Source organism: Sphaerodactylus townsendi, linkage group LG05 (assembly GCF_021028975.2).
Source record: "Sphaerodactylus townsendi isolate TG3544 linkage group LG05, MPM_Stown_v2.3, whole genome shotgun sequence".
In the NCBI taxonomy this organism is placed as follows: Eukaryota; Metazoa; Chordata; class Lepidosauria; order Squamata; family Sphaerodactylidae; genus Sphaerodactylus; species Sphaerodactylus townsendi.
This window is the reverse complement of record NC_059429.1, coordinates 77,286,635-77,296,786: the sequence shown is the minus strand read 5'-3', so window position 1 is coordinate 77,296,786 and position 10,152 is coordinate 77,286,635. Positions and strand designations below refer to the sequence as shown.

At 43.4% G+C, this 10,152-nt stretch overlaps 1 protein-coding gene across 1 annotated transcript in view; it reads left to right on the top strand.

Annotated features, from left to right (window-relative positions):
- Nucleotides 1-2,609: 2,609 nt before the first annotated feature.
- The window catches only part of SLC6A17 (solute carrier family 6 member 17), a 45,615-nt gene continuing 38,072 nt past the window's right edge, over nt 2,610-10,152 (top strand). Inside the window, exon 1 of the mRNA XM_048498135.1 lies at nt 2,610-2,745. The gene's annotated coding sequence lies outside the window, so the exon portion shown is untranslated. The remainder of the gene's footprint in view (nt 2,746-10,152) is intronic.

Genomic DNA, 10,152 nt, shown 5'->3' with positions numbered 1-10,152 from the left:
GTTAAATATATTCCAGAATTCCAAATCTCTCAGGCACAGGACAGGGAACGATTGATTGCGGGGCGGGGCGGGGTGGGGGGGGGAGAGGGAAAGGAGGCAAGATACAAATTGATCCAGGCATCTTGTAGCTGGCACAACCCTTTGTAAGGCTGAGCCTAGGTGCCATCTCCAGGCTATTTGCTATTGACTTGTGAATGGCTGGCTTTTCTAGTTGGAGAAACCTTTTTTCTTTACTAAGATGTAGATTGACTGTAAAAACAACTCCAGCAAGCTTCTATTTCCTCAAATACATTCGTATTTGAGCCAGCTTTGAAATAAGTTCTTCTCTTGCCAGTTGGCTTCTTTACAACTTCTTAAGTACTTGGATGCTAGCAAAGAGTTTTCCACCATTTGGCTTACTTACACCTCAGGTGTAAGTTTGTTGTGATGCCCAAATTCAGAGTCTGAAAAAAAATTCTTACCCAAATATTGTTGATTTGTGGCAAAAATACAAACCCTTGTTTATTCAAGCATCTGGGTGTCACATCTAATTGTGGTTAAATTGAAAACTTCTTAAGCCAGAAATCGTCAATTGGGATGTATGTTCAGGTGTCTCAAATATTTCCAGGATTTTTTTTCAGTAAACAAAAAAGATATCCTGAAAAATTCTGGAAATATTTAGCATTTTCAGGAAGATCAGGAGCCAGAATTTGCAGGCTCCCTGGGTTTGTCCAGGGAGAAAAATCACCAATAGCAGAACACAAGATAAACCAACCTGGACATAGAATATTATTTGAAAAAACAGAAATTCTGGACCACTCTAAAAGCCACTACGTCAGACTACACAGAGAAGCCATTGAAATCCATAAGCACATGGACAATTTTAACAGAAAGGAAGAAACTATGAAAATGAACAGAACTTGGCTAACAGTGTTGAAAAATACTAGAGTTAAGACAGTGTCTAACCAGCTCCACACAAACACAGGATGACCATAGACAAAAGAAACAAAGGCCAGGATACTTCTATTCATATGCTCCCACCAGTGACTTTGCTATCTCCACTGTTACTCCCATGCTATAGACTTCATTGTTACTCATACTTCTATTCAGATACCCTCAACTATTGACCTGGTTGCCTTCTTTGTTACTCACAGACAATGTTTCTTCACCCACCCTGGACACTCCAACAGATATATATACTCCACGTGCTTTCCCAACATCAGATCCTCTGAAGATGCCAGCCACAGATGCAGGCGAAACGTCAGGAGAGAATGCTGCTAGAACATGGCCATACAGCCCGGAAACCACACAGCACCTAAGTCCCATGGTGTTCAGTGAGATTACTTGTAAGTAAACCTTGCAGCCTCAGCTTAGAGTGTGTCATTATGAATGCTAATAATTGGAGACAGGAAGTGGTGAGGGATTCATGCTAACTCACATGCATTTGTCCGTTTCAGAGGACAGTCAACACTGAAAAGATTATACCCTGGACATTTTGATGGTCTCTTAGTTGCTACTGGGCTGGAGTCAGATATGTATGTTTCCATCAGTGCAGGTCTTTGGTTTGCTTTTCAGAGTTAGACATTCAATAGGTCCTATTTAAGCACCAGCTACTTGTAAAAAATGGCTTCCTTCTGACCCTGCTCCTCCCCCTCCCCGCTCCATGCTCAGGCAAGAGACTTTCTGTTCTCAATTCAACTCCCTGTAAAACTGTTAACAGCATAGTGCCGTCAAGCTGTTTGCTAGAGCATTCTGGAGCATTCTGGAACTGGGGATGTGTATTCCAAAACACTTGGCACAATGTGGTGGCTTCAGGGACAGGTCAGGACAGAATCAAGCAAGCCAGGATTGAAGGAGCCATGGTAGGTCCTTGTGCTTTACATGGACAGTGCATGAGGGAATCTGGCCAAAGTCTGGCAGAATTTGGAGCTTCCTGGCTTTTCAGCCCCAAGACTGGTTTCCTGATAAAATTCCAGTAAAGTGTATTTATTTCTTTGGATTTACACAGTACTATAAACATGTTAGCAACCAACCATCTGAATGCACCACCCGGGTGGTGCCAATGCAATTGGGGCACGTTCTTGTCTTGCCAAAGCTGTTTGATGCATCCTTCTGTGAAGACTTAGCCCTCCTTGGAACCCAGCGGTCTGAGGATCTGATCCAATACCTTAAATCAGGGGCCCAACCCACCTGTTCGGCAGGCGCTCGGTTCTCTTTCTGGAAAAGCCCTCTGGCTCCGGAGGGATCCGGAGTTCGGTCCCAGAAGGGTGAACGGAGCCGGTTGGCAACAAAAGCCCCGCGCTTTGGCACTGACGCGCATCGCCCAGTGACTCAAACCGACGTCAGCCGCGCCCCACCACAAGACACTCTCCCTTCCCGGGGAAAGAGGAGCCGCTCCGAGTGATGCTCTTCCGACGCATCCGCTGGATGTTGTCTTGACAGTTGCGGGGATCCAGCCGGCGCGGGGAGGCCGATCTACCTGAGCACCGGAGAGGGCTGGAAGCGGACCGCTCTCAGCCCTCCTGCAGTCGCAGACAGCCGACCCTGAAGCGGCGGGGAGGGAGGCCAGAGCAACTGGGTCGTGGGCGAGAGCGCCGGGGCGAGCGTAGCAGCGGGAGACTTGCGGCGCGCAGCTTTGCAGGCCAATTTACCCGGGTCAGCTTCCTTGGCGGCGGGCTCCTGGGCCCCATCCTGCCAGCGCCCCCGAGGAGTTCCTTCGCTGCACACCGACGGGGCTCTCGACATCAGCAGCTGGTCCACCCAAAGGTAAGGCGCCCTGGCGGCCTCTGTCACGCTCCGTCTCGGCAACGGCTCCGTTTCCTGCCTCGCCCTCCATCTGTTCCCTCCCTCGCCCTTTCCCAGGTAGGACCTGCTTGTTTCCATCGCTTGCAAAAGAAAGGAAAAGCTCCCGCGGTTGCTAGGCGAGAGCGGGAAAAGGGCTCACGCGTCTCCTGGGAGGAGAGAGCGGGTGGGCTGAGGGCGGAGAAGGAGAATGGAAAGAGGCGAGCGCATCACCTGAAGCCTAAAAATACCCAGCGATGCGGAACCGGAGGACCGAAGCCTTTGCAGCCAGCCAGGCTTGGCAGGGCAAGGAGAGAGGGAACGGGCTCTGCTGAATTAGAATGCATTGTTTGCTCTCCTTGGAGGGTACAGCTGACAGAGCTGAAAGATCTTTCACGTCCCTGCAGAAGAGTGACCTTCATTGTAACATTGGGAAAGGAAGCAGAAACCACTCCACCCTCATGAATATTTAAACACGGGAACTAGAATCCCCCCCCCCTCCCCTAAGGCGGTTCACACCAGAAACCTCATGTAGGGCTCGGCTCAGATATGGGCTACTGAGAAAGGGGTGGAAGAGGGAATATTGATAGGATATATTTTGCTTTTATATATATAAATATATATCATGGTCTGACACTCAGTTGTGGCATGAGTCCAGTTCTAGGGCCATTTTTACCTCTGATGTAAATAGACTCCTCCTCCCACCTACGAGGGGAAAGAAGGATGCAGTTCTTTCACATAAACCTGGTACTCTTGACTCATTTGAAAGAGCTTATAAATTAAGAGCTGCGCGATTCCTGGCTGATGCATCTAAGACTTTGACATTTACAAGTCCAGAATGACTTTATTTCAAAAAGTACAGGATAGACAAAGTAGACTGCTGTTTGACTGCAGCGTATCTATCTATATGAAATAGTTTGCGTTTGTGGCTTCTACTCCTAGCATACATTCAATTGGAGGCAGGTGTGTGAATTTCCAGTAGCACTTCCAGACTTAAACTCTAGTGTGGGTCTAGGTTTATATGACTTTCAGAGGAGAAGGCATGATGAAGCCCTTAGCATGCCCTTAATGATTATGTTCTTATCTCAGATAGATATGTGGTGCCCTAGATTAACAGTTCCCTTGGTGCTACCTTATCCCAGGAGTAGGCCTCTTGGAGCCTTCTCACCCATTTTAGTTGGTCCTGTCACTTGCCTAGCATGGTATAGTTGCTAAGAGCAGTGGACTCCAATCTGGAGAACTGGGTTTGTTTCCCCACTCCTCCACAGGAAGCCTGCTGGGTGACCTTGTTTTAATCACAGTTTTCTCTGAACTCTGTCAACCCCACCTATCTCACAAAGTGTCTGTTGTGGGGAAGGGAGGGCAATTATAAGCCACTTGACTCCTTAAAGATGGAGAAAAGCTGGATATAAAAAATTCTTCTCCTCTTTCACTACTTCCAAGACATTTAAAATATCTGAGGCTTCCACCTAGGATTACTTGGTAGTTAGGCTAGCATGATATGATATTCTCTGGACAAATGGCACCGAATTCTCTTGAAAATCCCACTATAAATTAGAATAGCATTTGGTGCACACACATGTAATATCTACGTTATGGTAAGGTGTGCTCTGGAACTGTGGCTTTGTAGCTAAAATTACATCCTTTTAGAAGAACATCTTTATTCATATTGATGTTCTCAAGGGAACATGACTTAAGATGCCCTTCCTCCAGCACTACCATTCTGTGATGATGCCAAGAGTCAATATGGACCACCAGATAGTTTGCTGGTTGTAGAAAAACATGGGTTTCTAACACTAACTATGGATTGTGTGACTGTGATTTGTAGTGATTGCGTGTCCCAGAGCAACCACAAAAAAGGGGGAGCAAGGGGATACATTTAAAATGGGAAGGCTATTAAAAGTGCCATCAACGTTATTAAGCATGAAAAGTAATGCCAGGTAGCCATTGAAATTATTTAGTCAGAGCTGCTTCTCCATCTGTCCTTCCCATCCCTCCCTTTCTCAAGGGGAACCTCAGGAAAGAACACAAGAAGAGCCCTGCTGGATCAGACCAGTGATCCATCTAATCCAGCATCCTGTTTCACACAGCAGCCAACCAGTGGTCCTGGATGGCCAACAAATAGGACATGGAGGTCAAGACCATCCCCTGATTCCTACTAGCACTGGGATTTACAGGATGATTGCCTCTAAATGTGGAGGCTTCCTTTCTCCTTCCAGTGGCTCTGGGCCTTGCAGCTGCACCTTTCTGCCTCTGCACTGCTTTTACCGCTCACAGAACCATTTCCTTTCTCTGGTTATTTCAATGACAGCAGTTTTTGGACCTGAGAGCCTAACTCAGCATATGGTGGAATAGGGAGAGGAGGCGATTATATCCAGGAGCACATCTTTGGATTTATTTTATAATGGTGATGCTGCCTTATGTGACTGAGTAGTTCTTTTTTAAAAGCATAGTCCCTGGCTGCTGTTCTCTGGAGGGAGATGGGGATTGTGTTCTTATAATAGATTACTATTCTCTCCTCTGGCTCCAAGTAGAAAAATATCGTCTTGTGAATGTATTCATAGCATTAAGGAAGTCATATGATTAGTGACTTTCAAGGCTTCAAAAAAGAGTTATATAGTTACAGCTAGTGTTCATTGTTATTTCACCAATCAAGAAATGAAAATAGACTGTACCAAATTAATAGTCTTTTTTTATTTACTTTTTGGCTAATAATGTTGCAAAGTTTTAGGCTGGTCTTAAAAAAAGAAAGGGGATAGAGGGAAGAAGAGAGAGACTGTTATGAAAACATTTAATTGCGGGTTAGAAAGTTCAGATGTTTTTTAAATTACATTAACTCCCTGTCCCTCCTGGCTGGACTTCTATATGTTATTCTGTTAATTGGCTACATAACACTTGATATAATGTATTGGTGTCTTGACTCCTCTGTTTCCAGTGCAAGTGTACAATTTGTTATATATTGTTATATATACAAATATTAATACATTTCTGTAACTCTTTTATAATTTTTACAGCATTCACAACAAACCCATATGGCAAGTGACTATTATTAATGTGTTACAGATAGGGAATTGGGGTGGCAGGATTGAGATTATCTCAAGGACAGTCACTGAATTCATAGTGAATTTGAGCTAACATCTCCCTGGCAGAAGGCCAGCAACTATTGACCTGCAATCATTCTCCTGTGAAAGATGGCCCCCGAGACAGTTCATGTCCAGAGCTTTGCGTATTCTGTGTTATAAATAAAATAAAATTCTGTACTTATCAGGCATGTTTATTTGTTCAAAACCAAAAGTCATCCAGTCAAATACCATATGTCAAAATAATGTGAAAGTAGAAAAGGACCAAGTGCCACAGGAAGGACAGTATCAATGGGACCATATTTCTGTCCCAAAGTAGACTCAGTTATTCTTTGGTCACATAAACACTTATTCTGCATAGTTTATTCCATATCACAACAAACAGCAAACAATTACATCTACATTGGCCACCCCATGACTAATTGAAACCTATGGTTCCTTCCTGGATTTAGAGATTTTACTATGGACTGCCTGTTTGCTATCTATTTATCCATGTCTGCTACCTCCAGGAAACTCTGGCCAGTGTACATGACTCTCTCATCCTACTTTTTATCCTCAGAAGAAGCCTATGAAGTAGGTTAGGCTGAGAGAGTGATTGGCCCAAGGTCATCCAGCGAGTTTCATAGATGAGTGGGAGTCTGAACATTTTGTTCAATTCCTGATGCATAACATTAACCACTGAACCACGCTGGATGTCTTCCAAAGCCATATAAATAGGCTTCAGAACTCAAAACTTCTTTATTTTATAAAATTTATGTCCTGCTTTTCTGCCCCCCAAAGGTCACCAAGGTGGCTAACAAATTAAAACACCTTAATAAAGCCACCTTTTAAGACCATCAAAATGAAGACCCCCAAAATACACATATACACATCATGAAACACAGCTGAAAATACATAAAGATATTAACACAATAATTTGAACACCAGTACAGAAGGAGGGATCACTGAGAGAATGCCAAACAGAACAAATAAGTTTTTACCACTGATGGAAGAAGTCAACCAAAGGGGGCATGTGAATCTCCCTGAGAAGAGAATCCCAAAGTTCTGGTATCACAACTGAGAACACCCCCTCCTGGGTTGCCGCCCACTTAATATCAGAAGATGACATTGCCTGAAGCATGGCCTCCTAAGATGACTATAGTGGTCAAATGGGTTCATAAGGAAGTAGGTGGTCCTTCAGGTATGTTGGTCCCAAACCATAAAGGGCTTTGAATGTCAAGACCAGCACCTTGAATTGTGTCCAGAAGCAAAGTGGGAGCCAATGCAGATAGCCAAGGCTAGAGTGATATGGACTCTAGTCAATTCACTCCAGTCAAAATCCTAGCAGCAGAATTCTGCATCGGCTGAAGTTTCTGAACGCTTCTCAAGGACAGCCCTATGTAGAACACATTGCAGTCATCTAATCTAGATGTAACCAGAGCATGCACCACACTGGCCAGATCTTTTCTGACCAGGAAAGGCTGCAGCTTGCTAACCAGTCAAAGCTGGTAAAAGGTACTTCTGGCCACAGCTGCTACCTGCTTATGGAGCACTAGGCCTAGGTCAAAGAGCACCCCCCAGAATGTAGTCCTGTTTCTTCAAGGGGAGTACAACTCCAAAACAGGTGGCACCTTAAATCCCAGGTCAGACATTTCACTCGTCAATAGCACTTCTGTCTTGTTCAGGATTAAACTTCAGCTTATTAGCCTGCTCAAAGTGACTCCCAATTTCTGCATTTGAAGAGGCAATCTTAGTATGATAGAATATATTGAGTTCTGACAATATCCAGTCAGGAACTTTTTTTTGCATCTTTTGTGCTCTTTGAATCAGGATTAATTCTTCCTGCAGCTTAGTGGGACAGGTTGATGGAAGAGAATCCTGTGCTATCTTTGCACCTCACAGCATGCAGACTGTTCGCATTCCTACTGTTCTAGCCCTCTGAGTTACCTCCAGCTCCTCATCAGAATCAACAGGTGGGGAACTGATCAAATATAGAGTCATTAGAGCAACACTATTGTAAATAGGATTCACCTGACATTGCAAACTGACCCAGAATGCTGTTTTGGTATACCATCTTGGAACAGCACTCCTGTACCAATAACAGCCACCATCACCAGATATTGTGTAGCACCATCACACAAGGCAGTTGAAAGGAATACAGAAATAGTTTTCCCCACATTTATCTGTTCTGCTGTGTAAACAAAGGGGTTGCAATTCAGGAATTAAAATATCTGCATGTAAAGCTGTACACATCACAGGTCACCTATTGAGAAAGAGGGAAAGGATTTCAGACAGACCAAATGTCCTGTCCTGTTCCTACTCCAGATTACTCATCATACTGAAGTATCTCTCTGTGGTAATCTGATACTGGGGGGGGGGTTAAGTTTGGGGTTTTGCCTGGTATGTTGGGAAGTGAATCAGATTAATCTATTTTGCTTTCCAAGAAAAGACATTAGGTCAATTGTGATCATGACACGTTTGTATCTATATATCTCAATAGTTTTGTAGAGGCAGATAAAAACATTTTTTTCAAAAATCTGTATAATACTCGTGAAATGCCATGAAAAATACATATTGCTGATGACTCTTGAAAACCAAAAGTCACGATATGGATATGCAAAACATAGAGGTCAGGAAACACCACTGGCACAAGAAGCCAGGAAACACCACTGGCACAAGAAGATTTTAAGAAGCCAAATCCAAATCCAAATCCAAAACCTTTATTAGGCATAAAATTTTAAGAAGCCAGCTCAGTCAATGGAGTTATGTATAGTGGATTGTGATCCACAGGATCTTAATCCTGCTGCGTATTCAATACATGATGAACATGTTTTGTGATTAATCTCATGGGACCCTGAAGCTACCTGTGTTTAGATCCCTCAGCATTGCTTTTGACATTAGAGTAACTATAAATAGGCACATTTTCCAGGGTTACAGGAAGAACACAGGGCATATTTGGAAGAGATTTTACAGTGCAGTAGTTATGAACTATTAAAATCTCAGGTCTACTATGAACTATTAAAATCTCAGGTTAAACAAGTACCTGTCTCTCTATTTCAGCCCCTCATCAATATATATGAAAGCTGTAATACTGGACCATCATGTAGGGTTGAATTTTAACAGCAGTTGATTGTGTACCTTGACAATCAAATTATAATAATGTATACTAAAAGCAAAAGAGAGTCTTGTGCAGCTTGAGGACCAGCAGATTTATTGTGGCATAAGATGGCATGACCTGAAGCTCATGAAGAACCTATGCATGGGCATGGAGAAGAAATGTAACTAGTGAGGTCAAAAAGGTCATGAAATGCAAGAGGTACAGTTTGTGATATCTGTGTTCAAATGACTACAAAACAGCATGGTGACCATGGTGATTGGAAAAACCAGCAGAGTCTTTCTAGGGTAATTTAACTTCTGAGATTAGACTCAGAACAAACTGCTTCTTTGAAGCAGGTGCTGATGAACTCCCAAAAGAAAGTTGGCTCTAGGCTTCCCTGTTGCTCATTCACATATCCGTTGAAGTCTGTGAAAAGCCTCCCAGGAAGTTCAAGGAAGATTTAAGTTCACAAGTCTTTGTAAATGACAAAGAGCATTCACATTCACATTCACACTGGTAGGCCCCTTTCAAGTTTAAAAATTAAGTTAGTGATGAATTGAAGAATCCAGTTTCCATGATAAAAGAAATTGCATGGTAGATGGTAAAGGAAATCGTATGATGTGCAACCATCTAGAGCCAACCTATTGAAGCAGAATATGAACCTTAAGCAGAGATTGTTCTTATATGTTGCCATTATATGCAGGGGGATGTGGAATGGTATAGTATAGCCCAATCTCCTCAGATGCTGAGTTGGTACTTGGAAGGGAGACCTCCAAGGAAGACTCTGTAGAGGAATGCAATGGTAAACCATCTCTGCGTCTCACTTGCCTTGAAAACCCTGTAAGGGATTGCTATAAGTTGCTGGAACTTGATGGCAGTTTACATACATTATATGCAGTGGTAGAAGGAAAGATCAGCACCAAGGATAGCAGCCCCTTCTCATGAGGTCTCAGGATCCTGTTTGTTTACTATGGGCCTCATTCTGTTTTCATTTCACTGGTGCAACCTTAACTGGCCAAATTGGTGGCCAACTTAGTAGCCATGATGAAGGGAGAAAGGCGGGGTATACATTTTGTAAATAAACAACTCATAGAATCAAACATATTGACTGAGCAACTGCAGAAATTGTGGAATAAAATAAGTCAGGCAGTTGTCTGGAAAGGACCTGCCTGAAATGTTGGAAAGCTGGTGTCGATGCGACAATTCTAGGCTAAAAAAATTAATGTTCTGGGTCTT